Source organism: Hemitrygon akajei, unplaced genomic scaffold, assembly GCF_048418815.1.
Source record: "Hemitrygon akajei unplaced genomic scaffold, sHemAka1.3 Scf000098, whole genome shotgun sequence".
NCBI classification, from domain to species: domain Eukaryota; kingdom Metazoa; phylum Chordata; class Chondrichthyes; order Myliobatiformes; family Dasyatidae; genus Hemitrygon; species Hemitrygon akajei.
In genome coordinates this window covers 2579516-2594834 of record NW_027331984.1, presented here as the reverse complement: position 1 = coordinate 2594834, position 15319 = coordinate 2579516, and positions in this window count along the sequence as shown.

Genomic DNA, 15319 nt, shown 5'->3' with positions numbered 1-15319 from the left:
ATCTTCCTATTTCATTAGTGATATTTGACCGAACAGACAGCAGTGAGTTTACACTGGTTTGCAAAACGGTTTACTTTTATTGATTGACAATCGCTACGATTGTATTATTCCGTCAAGTACACTTACTTTTCTCGTTGGCACAAGTAGAAAAGGCGTCTGCAAAATATGTTTGCTTTTAGAGAACCCTTCCTGATGTGTTTACCCTGATTGTTTCGTTTGTTCGCAGTGAACATGGTGACCATATTCATCCTGTCCCGGGGAAAGTGCGGCCTCTCCAGAGTTGTCACTTGCTACCTGGTTGCCATGGCAGTGGCGGATCTTCTGATTCTTATCCTGGACCTGGTATTGAGCAAATTGCCATTTATGTACATGTCCTTCCGCGTTTTCCTCCACTCAATGCCCAAGGTGTGTAATATCCACGCTGCTCTGATTTACACCGTCACCGACTGTTCGGTCTGGTTCACCGTCACGTTCACCTTTGATCGGTTTATCGCCATTTGTTGCCAGAAGCTGAAAACAAAATATTGCACCGGGAAAACTGCGGCAGTGGTTTTGGGAACAGTAACTGCGATCAGCTGTTTAAAGAATATTTACTGGTATTTTCGGCTCTCAGAGAAATACACGTGGATAATCCAGCCATTCATTTGTTTGATGAGAGATCATTATTTCAATGTATTTATTGCGACCCAAATTGAACTCTTTTATTACTTCCTCACCCCTGTATTCCCATTTGTGTTGATTCTGGTATCGAATGGATTCACTACCAGGCACGTCTTAGTTACCAGCAGAGCTCGCGGGAGACTCAGGGATCCCGGCAACGGACAGAGTACCAGAGACCCCGAGATGGAGAAACGCAGGAAATCCCTCGTTTTATTGCTGATTGTCTCGGGTAACTTCATCCTGCTGTGGGCACCTTTCACAGTGTATTCTGCGTGGAATCGACTGTATGATCTTACCATGTCCGTGCTTCCGCCCGATTCGCTGCGAGAGCTAGGCATTTTTCTGCAGCTTTTGAGCTGCTGTACAAACACGGCTCTTTACGCCGTTACACAGACCAAGTTCAGGGAGCAGCTAAAGAAAATGGTAAAATCTCCACTCAGACTCATTGTTGCGAGGAAGTCGTGAATTAGCAGTGTCATCTGCACTGACATAACTGAAATCCATAAATTGCGGGTACCTTGTGTCCCTCTGGTCCTGGTGCTGTCCTTGCTCCACTCACACCTCCCTAGCGGCCATTACATATGAAGGTCCCTCACACAGATTCAATGCGTTTCCTTCATTCGCTGACCTATCTTCCCATCTCTGACCCATGGGAGCACCCTACAATTCTAATACATTTTGCCCCAGAATTTCACCGTGTAGCCCTGCTGTACGCCCGTGTACATCGGTCCAGCTATTAGGCGATAAGCCCGAGAGGGCGTCTGTGCTCCCGAGATAACAAATTCAATCCCAACATTGACGAAAGAATTGGTTCTGCTTCGCGCATGGGCGCTGAACTCGCCAATTACATCAGTGTTTCCTGCAATTTTCCGCAGCGCCCTGAGATTTATTCGTTCCCACCCAGATGCCTGCCTCGACAGTGGACTCTAGATATCTTCGCCCCAATTCCAGAGGCAGATTGTCTATCAACCTCGTTTGGAAAACCATTGATGTTGAAACTATACCCGCTGCCTCACTAACACATTCAAAACGCTATTCCATTCTATAATTTCTTTGGATGAGTATATTCTCTCTGGTCATGGCGAGTGGGGGGAGAAGGGAGCGGAGATTCCTATATTTTACAGAAAACAGAAATTGCATTCCACCATGATCGACGCTCACATCAACAATATTTGCTGTATCTAACATCACTCCATGCCACACAAAATAATAAAAAAGAATCAAGGATATTGGTCTCCTTGTCCGCAGATAACAAGCCACAAGCCTCCGCATGCAAGATAGGTATCAGAAGTCCTGCAATCTCTAAATCGACTCTGCCACTAAATACGTTTTTTTCTTCCTCATGTCCAGTTTCGAAGATCGTTCTCTGCGCGATTCTTGTATTTACTCGTCGCTTCCCACAGGTCTCCCTCATTCCTGCCACCTTGCTTATTACTTCATCTGCCCGTAAACTATCTCTTCACAGTCATTAAGGCCCCAAGCATCCTCTCTTGTAAGGCGATGCTTCCACCTGCGAATCTTTCATGGACATTGACTGAATCCTGTGCTCCCACTACGGCCTCCTCTACCTCACTGTGACCCCAGGTAGATTGAGGGACCGTTTTATAGGACACATTTGCTCTATTCGCTGCCTCATTCAGGATCAGTGGGCGTCTATCTACTTGAGTTGTGTAACACATCCCGACACGTTACGTCGATCCACAACTTCCAATTCTGCCACGATAAATCCATCTCAGGTAAAATGAGTAACACCTCATAATGTCTCTGGTTCTCCATTTCTTTTAGTGCCGGGAACAATCTCCTTTTTTTCTCACCGCTTACCCCTTTGTTTTCCTGCAGTATGTTGAGCTTCTCGCGCATTCTCGGCCACCCCGCCCTCATGACCTGTCTATCACCATCCTCTAGTCCACAGGCTCTGTGCTTTATTCCATGGTTCACAGTCCTCTTCGTCTTCCGCTGCTCTTTTGTCTTCCACTGATCAACTCCCTGCTTCACTTGTGATTCCGTTTCATGCCACCTTTCCAAACCACCTGCTTTCCCGCTCAGCTGAACTCAGATATCAGCTTCTAGTTTCAGCTCCTCCCCTTCAACGGAACTTTGGTTTATTCCCGGGCATCTGTCGATATCCCTTCCCTTTAAAGGAGAGTGTTGGCACGAAACGGCCCCTTTCTCTGTATCCTTTCTGCCTGGCATGCTGGCTTCCTCCTACAATTTCTTCGTTTTGGTCATGATTTCCATTATCTACAACGGTCAATTAACTCACTTTCCAGAATCAGACGGGACAGAATGTTCTGAGCTGGCTATCGCTGAAACGATGGCAAATATTGCAGAAACTCCGTGCAGCCACAGATTTCCACCATCTTGGGTAATCGATGTTTTTACCATGATATTGGTGAGCGCACAAGCGGAAAATTAAGTGTAATTATTCAAGTTTGTTCATAGAGGATCAATTTGGCGACTGACGAGCGCTAGAATAGATATTTCAGTGTTGGAAAGAGAAGCGGAATAAATACGACTGTGCGGTTGGCGTGGGGGTGGTGGTGTCGGCGGCTCTAGACAGCAGCAAAGACAGATCCAAACTGGTAGATGAAGTGGTTATTGAGCCAACGTCAGACCTTAACACTGCAAAGGAGGTGTCACAATCGGAGCACCGGTGATTTCACTTAACGCCCAATGGTTTGCATATGAAATATTGCCGCTCCGGCAGGGCAGTTTAGGCACCTGGAGAATAACGAAGTAATTGGTATTCTCGCAGATGAGATACTTTTTGCTGACTTTCCTGCTAACAATTCTTCTTGCGTTCTGTGTTGCCGAATCTGAGCGATGCCTGGAAGCGTTTGTGTTTTCATGTTTTATTCGTCACGAAGGTGTTTACAGCGAGTTGACTCCTTCAGGTCGTCCGTTTTGTTGGGGCTAGAGGAGAGTCGATATGATTGACCCTTGACCTCACAAGTTAACTCGTTGTAGTATTGTGTATTATTGTTCACCTGTGGCTGTTACAACTTATACTGCACTGCTGATGTTTTACTTCAATTCACTGTATAAATATATATTCTCAATGAATACTATGCACCACAAGCTTTTCCATGAACATCCAATTCATTGCTTTACCGTATATATCATAATAAACAAATCCAATTACATAATAAAACAATTAATCAAACAAATCCAATTACAATCCGCCCGCGGGGAGTCACTGATCGCATGTGAATCAGGGTGACCACTACAAGGGTTCGCACTGCAACAGATGGCCCACAATGGGTATTCTTGTCTAGAGCACATCCTTTTCTGTTGCCGCCGGTAAACAATCTCGACCATTTTCTCACAGATCTTCCTTTCCTTTCCCCTCAGTCAGGTGAGCTTCTCGTGCGTTCTCGCCATCCACACCCTCGTGACCTGCTCATCTTCTGTCCTTTCAGATTCCTCTTCCTCAGCTCCACGTCTTCCAGCTATCACCTCCCGGCTTATTTATGAATCTCTTTCATCCCGACTCCCCAGTCCCCTGCCTTCCCACTCCGCTTAACTTTCCTATCACTTTCCAGCTTCTGTTCCTTCCCTTCACTGTCCTTTTACAGTGTTTACAGTGAGTCGGCTCCTTTACGGGTTTCTCTCTTGCTGTCTTTTGTGCCGAGCGGGGAAGACTGAAACGGCCTCACCATGAATCTTGATGTGGTATTGTGCCTCACTGTTCACCTGTAGCTTTACAACTTATTCTGCACCGCTGTTGTTTTACTGCAGTTCGCTGTATAATGATTTGTTCTGCATGAATACTATCCATAATAAGCTTTTCGATGAACGTCCATTTCACTGCTTTACGGTAAGTGTGACAATAGTGAAAATAACCAATTCCAATCCGCCCGCCGGGTATCCCGGAGCACATGCGAAACATCCTGACCGCTACGGAGATCAGAATTCCATCAGGTGTCCCAGATCATCTTGCCCAAAGAAGTGTGAGACCCGACCGCTAACTTGATCACAGATTCTTTATGATATAGTCACGAATATTCGGCCAAACTTGTCCACATGAAGTATTCGCAAATATTGCATTTGGTCAGAAGCCCTATTCATCTTTCCTTTCCAAGTGCTCATGTCGACACTTCAGAAGTCCAGTGAAATCCGATCCAATTGATCGGGCAACATGTTAGAGCTCGTAAACACTCTCTGAGTGAAGGAAGAAGGACCTCTTTTCCCCTTTGAACCTGTTTCTCTTGACAACAACCCATCCCTCTAAATTTGTACGCCAACTGATTAGTCCGCTGATATTCTATGCTCTCGGTCCGCCTCGGCTTGTCTCACTGCAACAAGTACACACTCTGCCGGATCCAGTTACTTCTTTGCACTGAAAAACTGCCACGGCACAATTGCAGTACCACCTTCAGCACCATTGCAGTGCCGACATTATTTACTGTACAGTGTCGACCGGACCGGCTTGTAGTCCACTAATGGTAGAAGAAACGATGTTATATGCATTTGTAAGAACACCTCAATGTACTTGTGTTCTATGTCGGAAGTGAATTAAAAAAACAAAAAACAAAAACTGGTTGTATGTAATATCAGACAGCGGAAATGTTAGGTTGATGTTTATTTAATCAGTGCCTCTATTTATCTGAAATTTCGAAATCGCCTGTTTCTTCTTGCTCTGGTCTGAGCAAAGGGAAAAAAATGTACATTATTGACTGTCCCTTCCAACTTTGTGGCTACCTTTATGAACCGATCGATTTAGAAGGCGGGAATGGTCTGTTACTCCAGACTACAAATCTGGCACTCAGAGCGCCTTCTCTCTACTTAGCAGTCTTTCCAAATCCCTTCAATATAACTGATGCACTTTAGAAAAAAAGTCGCAAATTTCAGGCCCAATGTTGGACCTATACAATGATCTTCCGATTTACAGAACATAGATTATTTGGTGATTAGCTGTGGTGATGAGCGTGGAGGAGAATATTTCAGCACAGGTTCAGGGTATTTGACCCACTACATTTATGCAGAGCACCGTGTTAATTTTCCACTATTACATGTTAGTTTGCACGGTCCATATAACAAGTACCGCCGGTTGATCTGCCGAAGTTCCTCTTACACTTTCTGACCGTATCGATTTCGACCTCCTCCTCGGGCAGTCCGTTCTGCCTGAGAAAATGCCATCGATATGGCCTCTATTTTTTCCCCCTCTCGGAAGAAAAAGATGCTTTCAAATGTTTATGATTTACTCGTGAAGGTAAAATGTCGCTGACTGATCTATATCTCCCATTCACTTATGTACTTCTACCAATTCAGAAGCTTGACCACGCAAGGTGACAGGCCCTGTCGGAGTACCTGGTGAGCCTCTGAGAACCTGCACCGTACAACTACCGGGTGTATACAAGGCAAATATCAACACCTAATAAGTATCCATCTGGTTCAGAATGGCAACAATTATACCATATATGTCAAACTCAAGGCCCTCGGGCCACATACGGCCCGCGGTGGAATTATCTTTGGCCCGCGAGATAATATCTAATTACTATTAAAGCTGGCCCCAGTAATCGAAGCGCCTATGGCGTATGATATGGCTAATACTGAGTTTATTCAGGTACCAGGTTTTCAGGGGTTTTAGTGTTTATTCGGCAGTCTTCTTCATAAGAAACGGAATTTGTAAAGTGAAACACTTTGTAGTTATAGCAGAGACTGAGATGCATGAGAGTAGGCAGAAAAAACGGAGGCAACGAAAGCTGCGTTCGCACGCGTCCGACTGATCCGGCCCGCATCAAGCTGCATTTTGCTCAATCCGGCCCGTGACCTAAAATGAGTTTGACACCGCTGAATTATACTAATGCCCAAGAAGAGTGGTGTGAGCGCTCTTCATCCCTATCTTCCAGTACCACCATTAGTCCTCATTAGAATGAAATACTTTGAAAGGTTTGTCATGGCTACAACCAGCTCCATCCTCTGCAAGAACCTGGATCCACTGCAATTTGCCTATCGCCACAATAGGTCTACTGCAAACGCAATCTCAATGGCCCTTCGCATCTTAGATCACCAGGTCAATACAAACAGCTATGTCAGGATGCTGTTCGTTGACTGTAGCTCAAAGTTTAACACGATAATTCCTAAATCCACACAGGCGATCAACACTGTTGCACTCAAGCGATGCGTGCTTTGTCCTTTATTCTACTCTCTTTATACCTTTAATTCCGTTGCTATGTATAATTCTACTGTCATCTATAAATTTGTTACTGATAGAACCATTGTTAGTAGAATCTCAGGTGGAGATGTGTACAGGAGTGATATCCATCAGGTAGCTGAGTGGTGTCGCAGGAATGTCTTTCCACTCAATGTCAGTAAGCGAAAAAAAACTGATTGTGGACATCAGTAATGGTTACACAAGAGAACAGAAGAGAAACCAACCCTCATAGTGGGAACAGAGGTGGAGAGAGTAACTAATTTCAGGTTCCTTGTTGTTGAGATCTCTGAGGACATAACCTCGTCGTCTCATATTTATGTCGCTATAAAGAAGGCAAGGGAGTGGTAATGGTTTTTTCGGAGTAGGGGGAGATTTGAAATATCACGTGCAACGCTCGAGTACGTCTGAAAATGTTCCAAGAGTGTATTCTGACATGCTGCATCACTGTCTAGTTTGCGGGATTGGGTTGCTACTGCACAGGATCGAAAGAAACTGCAGAAAGTTGTAAAATTATTCACCCCTATCTTAGGTACCGGCTTCCGTAGTACCCAAGACATATATAGACAGCGTTGCCACAGAAAGATGGCATCTAATAATAAAGACAACCATCAGCCAGGACATTCTTCCTTCTCATCGCTAGTGTCAGGATAGAGGTACCAAAGCCTGGAGGAACACGCTCAGCGATTCAAGAACAGGTTCTTCCCTCTGCCATATGGGGAATGTTCCTGTTTCTACTTTGTGATTCACCTTAATCTTAGATGCCAAGGCTTTTCGTGGCCACTCCTGGCTTTCCGAATACCCTTCTGTAACACTTTTCTAACTTCTCTGTACTACTAATGTGCTTCCTCAGATGCCAACATTCCATGATTTCCATGCGTTTCCTTGTACGTCTTTACGAGATTCATGTAAACATCCTGGTTTATATAGACATAGCAGCAGAATTAGGTCATTTGGCCAATCGTCTCTCCTCCATCATTCTACCATGGCCCATCCCTTTTTACCACTCCTCAGCTCCACTTCCCGTAACCGTTTTGCCCTCAACTTTGATGCCGTTCCATAAAGATCATATAAATCTGCGCCTTAAAAACACCCAACGATCTCGCCTCCACAGCTGGATCTTGCAACAAATTCAACAGATTTCCCAGTCTCTGGCTCAATGAATTCCCCGTATCACTATTCAATGGACGCCGCTCTGTCCTGATACTGTGCCCTCTTGTACTGCACTCCCCACCGTGGGAAACATCTTTTACACGTTCGCTCAGTCTAGGTATTTCATCATTAGAAATGTTTTACTGAGAACCCCTTCATTCTTCTAACTCTCAGCGAGTACAGGCCCAGAGCCATCAAACGACCCTCAGATGATAACCCTTTCATTCCCGGAATTTTTCCGGACTACTCTGAACCCTTTCCAATGCCAGGACATTTTTCTCAGATGAGGAGCCCCAAACTGTTCACGCCACTCAGTATGAGGCCTGACCAGTACCTTATAAACCTCAGCATCATATCCCTCCACTTACCTTCCAGCGCTTTCGAATTGGATGCTGATATTGCATTTGCCTTAGTTACCATTGATTCAAATTGCAAGCTAACATTTAGGGTGTTATGCACGAGAACTGCCAATTCCATTTGCATCTCAGACTTTTGGAGTTTCTCCTTGTTATGAAAATTGCCTGCACATTTATTTCTTTTACCTAAAAAAATGACGATGAATATTCCAACACTTTCATTTGCCACTTCATTGCCCATTCCTCTCATCTAAGTCCGTCCGTATCCTTCCTCTTTCCTCCACCCCCATTAGCTCCTCAACAAATCTTCGTATCATCTGCAAAATTGGCAACAAAACCATATAATCAATCATCTAAGTCATTGATATGCAGAATAAAATGAAGCAGTCTCAACACAGAACCCAGTGGAGCAGCACCAGTAACATGCTGCCAAACAGAAAAGGATCCTTTCTTTCCCACTGACTTCCTCTTACCAATTAGCCAACGGGCTGAACATGCTAGTAACTTGCTTGTAAAACCATAGGCCCTTAACTTGGTAGGCAAGATGATGTATGGCATATTGTCATAGGCATTTTGAAATCAAAATGTACAACGTCCACTGCATCATCTTTATCTATCCTACTTGTTATCTACTCAAGAACTGCAACCGGTTTGGCAAGATTACCCTTACAGAAAAGGCGTTCATTTTGACCTATCGTGTCCTGTGTCATCAAGTTCTCCATAACCTCATCCTTAACGTTAGATTCCAATATCTTCCCGACCACTGAGGTCAGGGTAGCCTGTTTACAATTTCCTTCCTGCTGCTAGAGGTTGTGCAGGCAGTTCAGTGTTGAGGTGAGTGAAGGTACTCATTGTACTTCCGGATCCTGAGGTTTTCAGAATTTTAAATGTCCTTCAATTTGGTAGAGTGGGGCCTAAGCCTCCTGCACCTCGCTTCTGATGGTAGCTACGGGAAGATAGCATAGCCTGGTTCGTTGAGTCTTTGATGAATGATGTTGATTTCTTGTGGTAGCACTAAGTCCGGAAGCTTTGAATGGTGAGGAAGGCTTTTCCTATGATGTACCTGACTGGTCTACATCCACCACGTTTGTCGGCTTTTCCATTCTTAGACATTACTGTTTCTTCACGAAGCTCCGTACCAACCATTCAGGACACACCACAGTGTACATCTATAGAACTTTGCCAAAGGGTTACATGATACGCCGAATCCATATAATCGCCTGTGAAAGTAGGGAGTGTTGCTCTGTCTTCTTTCTAAAGACAATTTCGTCCGGATCCCAGGACACGTCCTCAGATATAATGCAAATTAATTTAATGTTACTGACCATTTCCACCTCGGTTTCCTGAATGTGGGTTCTTAGAGTCATCTGAAAACTTCTCAATCTACTCATCTAGATGTTCATCCAAATTTTCGATATCACAAACAAAAGAGAATCCACCACCGATGACTGTGGAACACGACTGATGATGCAGTCATGCATCCAGAATAACAGTTTTGCACCCCTATTCACCCTTCTCTGGGTAAGCCAGTCCCTTATCTAAACGGATTATCTAAATGGATCCAGTACATCTCAATGAAGTTGGCATGAAAATAGTTAGTAAGTGCATTGATAGGGTTCACGTAGATAACATCAACTGTATTAGCATAATCACATATCTATTTCACTACCTTAAAAAAAACCTCACTCAGGTTTATGAGGCATGAACTGCCCAGACAAAGCTATGTTGTCCTGTTCCCAAGCAGAAACTGCCTTTCCAAATTTGCATAAATCCTGTCCGTTTTTATCCTCCTCAACAGCTTACAGTGATGTTTGGCTCACTGGCCTATACTTGAGCAAAGGCACAAAATTACTACAAAATTAATCCAGGGTTGTTGCTTCCGAGGCTATACTTATCCTTGTCAAATCCCCATCATTATTCTCACTTGTTCCTTTTACGATTGTGGGATGTAAGCCATCAGACTTACTGTTTTCTGAAGATCCAGCATTCCTTCCTCGTCAAACTCAACACATCTCTGCGCACTCAGATTTCTTCACCTCGGTAGATACCGTCAAAAAATACTCATTTAGTATCTCGGCAACTTGCAGTGACTCCGACCACGACGTTCTACCATTAACCTGTCCTCTCCTTGCTTAAATCCCTTTCCTTAAATAAACTATAAAATGCGTTGTGATTATGCTTGATCCTGCTCGTCAAAAACATTGAATGGACTCTTTTTGGCATTTCAAATCAATCGTTTGAGTATACTCCTGCTGCCTCTGTCCTTAACAGATCGAGTTTTTATTCGTGTTTCTTGAAACCCTTTAGCTGCGCTGTAGTCGACTGTTGGAAAACAGATCTCTTTGTATATTTTGCTCTTCCTGTGACCGGATTTTCATTTCCTGTTCGGTCACTGGTTCATCTTCTGTTGTGTTTAATTAATCACTAATTACTGATGAAGGCTAAGCCAGCGACAATATTTAGTGCTCAATGACAAATCCAGGGTAGGACCAAACCCAGTTTCTGCGCCTGATGTTGATATCCTACATTTAGGACAGGAGGAGTACCTGCTGATGGACGCACTGCAACTTGGGACAGCCACTGCAAAGGGTCGGTAGATAAGGACCACAGTTTCATGTTGTTCTGCAAATCCAGAATGAGGGGCCAGTTTGGAAATATAAAGCCCTCAGTAAGTGCAGTAGTAAACCACAACAGGACGTCACATAAGTTGCAGCAGTGCTAATAATTGGTGTGTAATATTGACTTTGTGTGGAAGAAATTGTAAGGCTTCGCACGGTTTATTCCTATAATTTTTAAGTGAATGAAGTTCATTTTATAATAATCTCCCGCCGACTGCGTATCTGCAAAACGATCTGAGTATAGAAAGCATAGTCCAGCTATCTTCATCCTACTTAGAAAGTACACAACTGCCTGCGTTGGAATGTACTTGCCACTCTGTAGCCCTCTTCCCCAACCGATCAGGATTTCCCTGTCATCTATGATAACCTTCTTCAGTATCAACATCATGTCTTAACTTATCAATCAATTCTTCTGCATTTGAATTGTGCGTTTAGTGTTCCGTCCTTGGTAACGGCCTCCTTTGGCGCCCTGCGCCCCCCCCCCACTCCCCACTCTGTGAGTAATGCCCCGGCCATGACGCTCGGCTCTGCTTCTTCCTCCTCCATTTCCGTCCTTTGACAAGAATTGCGCAGCCGCAATGATGACCCCTTCTCAGGTGCTCAGCCCACATCATCTTTCCGGACACCTTTGCTGGTTTTCGACCTGCTCCGGGTATTTCCATTGCTAATTGCCGATAAGATATCAACCGTCTCGATCTTACCACTCTTCTCCCCTGTTCCAATCACACTCCTTCTGAACTCTCTGCTCTCCCGTTTTCAGCATTAAACGAAACTCGCTGTCAAACCCTCAGTTTTGGGATGTTGCAGTAGTCTGACGGAATTATCTGTACGTTGCTGAGGCCAATTGAGTCCTCTCAGTCACCTGCTCTTACATACCTCTTGAACAGGACCCCACTAGGGATCACAAGCCATTGCCCCCTACACCTTTACTTACCTTATTAGCTTTGGGGATCTCCCATCCACTGCCACCAACATCATAGTTCACTCACCTCACAGCTCACGTTCTACCCCCTAACCGTGATCCACAAACCTGTCTTCCCTGTAGACGCATTATCTCTGTTTGTTCCGGCCGCACTGAACTGATATCTGCATACGACGACTCATTTTCACATCCCTGTTCAAGATTTTGCTATTTAAATCGCTAGCAGTTACTACATTCCTGATCTTTTCAGTGATTTCCAGTTCCACCGCCTTGATATCCAGTACCAATAAACATCCAGCCACCGCGGAAAACTTTCAAACCTGTCTGTATTTGTTTTTGAACATCAGGGCCAATCCGATCCAGCCCATCACCAGTCACCGCCGTTTAGAATTTCAAATTCGTCGCATACATCCCAGTTATGCATGCATTGTTGTCTGTTAAATGGAATAGTCTATGTTTCAAGCCTACACTAGCATCAGTTCCAGGCAATTCCTACACTACATCGACGACTGCATACGTGATGCTTCCTATAATCTTCAACTACTTTGACTCCGACATAGCCCTCAAATTTACCTACTCCATTTTCAAACCTCAGACACGGTCCTTAACCTTTCTAATTTTATCGCTAGAGACAGATTATCTACTGATGTCTTTTATAAATCAACTGACTCTCACAGCTAACTGGACCCCACCTCTACCTTATCTGTCACTTGCAAAATCACCACCCTCTTCTCTCAGTTCTTCCGTCTCCACTGCATCTGCTTTCTTGAAGAGACCTTTCCTTCCAGAACTACAGCGATGCCACCCTTCTTCAAAGAAAGGAACTTCCTATCCTCCACCATCAACGCTGCCGTTAACCGCATCGCTTCCATTTTGTGCACATCTGTCTTCACTCCGGCATCTCACCACGCTACCACGTACAGCGATCCTCTTGACCTTTCCTACTACCCCACTAGGATCCAACTCCTGCACATAGTGCTCCGTAACTTCCACCATTTGCAAAGGAATCCCACCACGTAGCATATATTTCCCTTACTCCCTCTTTCTGCATTCCACTGGGATTACCCCCTTTGCGACGCCATTTTCCATTTAGCCATTCCTATTGACCTCCCGCCTGGCACTCATCCTTCCATGTGGAATACGTGCTACACCTACGCCAACACCTCCTCCCTCCCAAACGTTCAGAGCACAAAACAGTCCTTCCTGGTCAGGCGACACTTCATTTGAGAGTCTGTTAGGGTAATATTCTGTACCCACTGCTCTTTCAATATTTACCATTCCTATTTCCCTCTCTCACGTTATCCCCCTATTTGCTGCACATCTCTCTGTCGTGCTCCGCCTTCCCTTTCTTCCATGGCATTCTGCACTCTCCTATCACTTTCTCCCTTCTCCAGCATTTTGAATCTTTCAAAATTCGCCTTTCCAGCTATTTGCTTCACTCCCCTCACCTCCCGGTTTCATCTGTCAATTACTACCTGGCATTTCTTCCGCACCTTGCCCCATATTCATACTCTGTTCTCATCTTTCTTCTCCAGTCCTGATGAAGCGTCTCCGACCGAAAAGCTGACTTTCCTCTTTTTCATAGATGCTCCCTGGCTGCTGAAAACCTCAAGCAATTTTTAAAGGAGAACGCAGCACATTCTTCCAACCCCAGCGAGTACATGCCCAGAGGCAGAGAACACTTCTCATATGTTAACAGTTTCCTTCCGGGAATTATTCTCATGAGCCTCGTCTGGACGCTCTCCAGTGCCATCTTATTTGTTCTTATATAAGAAACCCAAAACTGCTCACAATATTCCAAGTGAGACCGGATGACTGCCTTATATTTGCCCAACACTGCATCATTTTTCACACATTCGATTCAGCTCAAAGTAAATGCGAAGAGTACATTTGCCTATCTCACCAGCGGCTTTAGGAAATCCTACAGGAGGACTCAGTATTCTCTCTGCTCCATCGATTATTTATTAATTTGCTCTCCATGTAAAATATTGTCGGTATCCTTAGTCATTCTATTAAACTGCCTAATTATACATATCCCAACAACTTTTTCTATCTGCCACTTATTTACCGATTACCTAATCTGCCTATTGATCTTGCATAGCACTGCTTATTCCACCGGCTATCTTCATGTCATCGGCAAACCTGGCGACAAGAGCATCGTTTCATTGAGCGATAATGTGAAAAGAAGCAGTTCCACACTGAATTGTGATGTGGCATTTGCAATGTTCCTGTCCAACAGACAATAATATGATAAGGCATAGGAGCAGCTTTAGGCCACATGGCTCATCGGGTCTATTCCGCCGTTGAATCATAGCTGATTCATTTCCCGTCCCCAGCCCCATTCCTCGACCTTCTCTCCGCAATCTTGCATGCCATGGCCAATCAAGGATATAGCAGTCTCTGCCATTAATACACCGAACGAGCTGGCCTGCACAGCTACTCGTGTGAAACAGGAGCCGAGGGGTACATGAGGAACATTACAATCCTACACTCTATTTCTCTGTCTATGGCTGTCTGTCTGCTTACTTGTCGGTCAATCTGACAGTCAGAATCTCAGACTGATTGACTGTCAGACACCTACACACACACACAGACCCTAGACACACATTGAAACAGACCCACATGCGCACACACACAGACACAGACACTGACCCACACGCGCATAAACACAGACACACTCACCAACGCAAATACATAAATAACACCGTATCTGACGCTTGTCCTTTTTTCATTCACTTCCAATCGACCTGCATCTGTTCATCTCCCAATTTAGAGTTCTGTTTATTTTTTTCATTATTTAAATAATCTGCTTATTCTTTTGCAGATTGAAACATTCCTTCCTTACGACTGGCAGATTTGAGATATTGATAAAAGTCTATAACATCAGCAACATAACAAAATGCTGGAAGATATCAGCAGACATTTTCCAGCACCTTGTGTGTATTCCCTTGTATTTCCAGCGTCTGCAGAATTTCTCATGTTTGTCCAACAGCAACAAGGACATCCGAGCGTTGCCATCCCGACTTTGTTGTGTGTGTGTGTGTGTGTGTGTGTGTGTGTGTGTGTGTGTGTGTGTGTGTGTGTGTGTGTGTGTGTGTGTGTGTGTGTGTGTGTGTGTGTGTGTTTATGAGTGTGTATCTGTATCTGCGTGTGCTTGAGTGTGCGTGCGTGTGTATGCAGCCAGGAGGCTATTGAAGGACTGAAGCACAGTACGAAATGGGTAACGACAGGGACGGAAGTTAAATGTCGGGCGCTGTCGGTGAACTTCGTTTACAGATAAGTGATTAGCTAACAACAAACCTGATATCTGAAAATGCAGCTGCACTCTGGCAAAACTCAGAGTTTGTAATCAGAGCTTCGGCATTATTTTCACCAGATGAGCAATGCTGAGGTAATGGCCAGGAAATTTGCTCATCTGGTGAAAATAATGCCGTGGTATTGAATAAAATTATTTGCT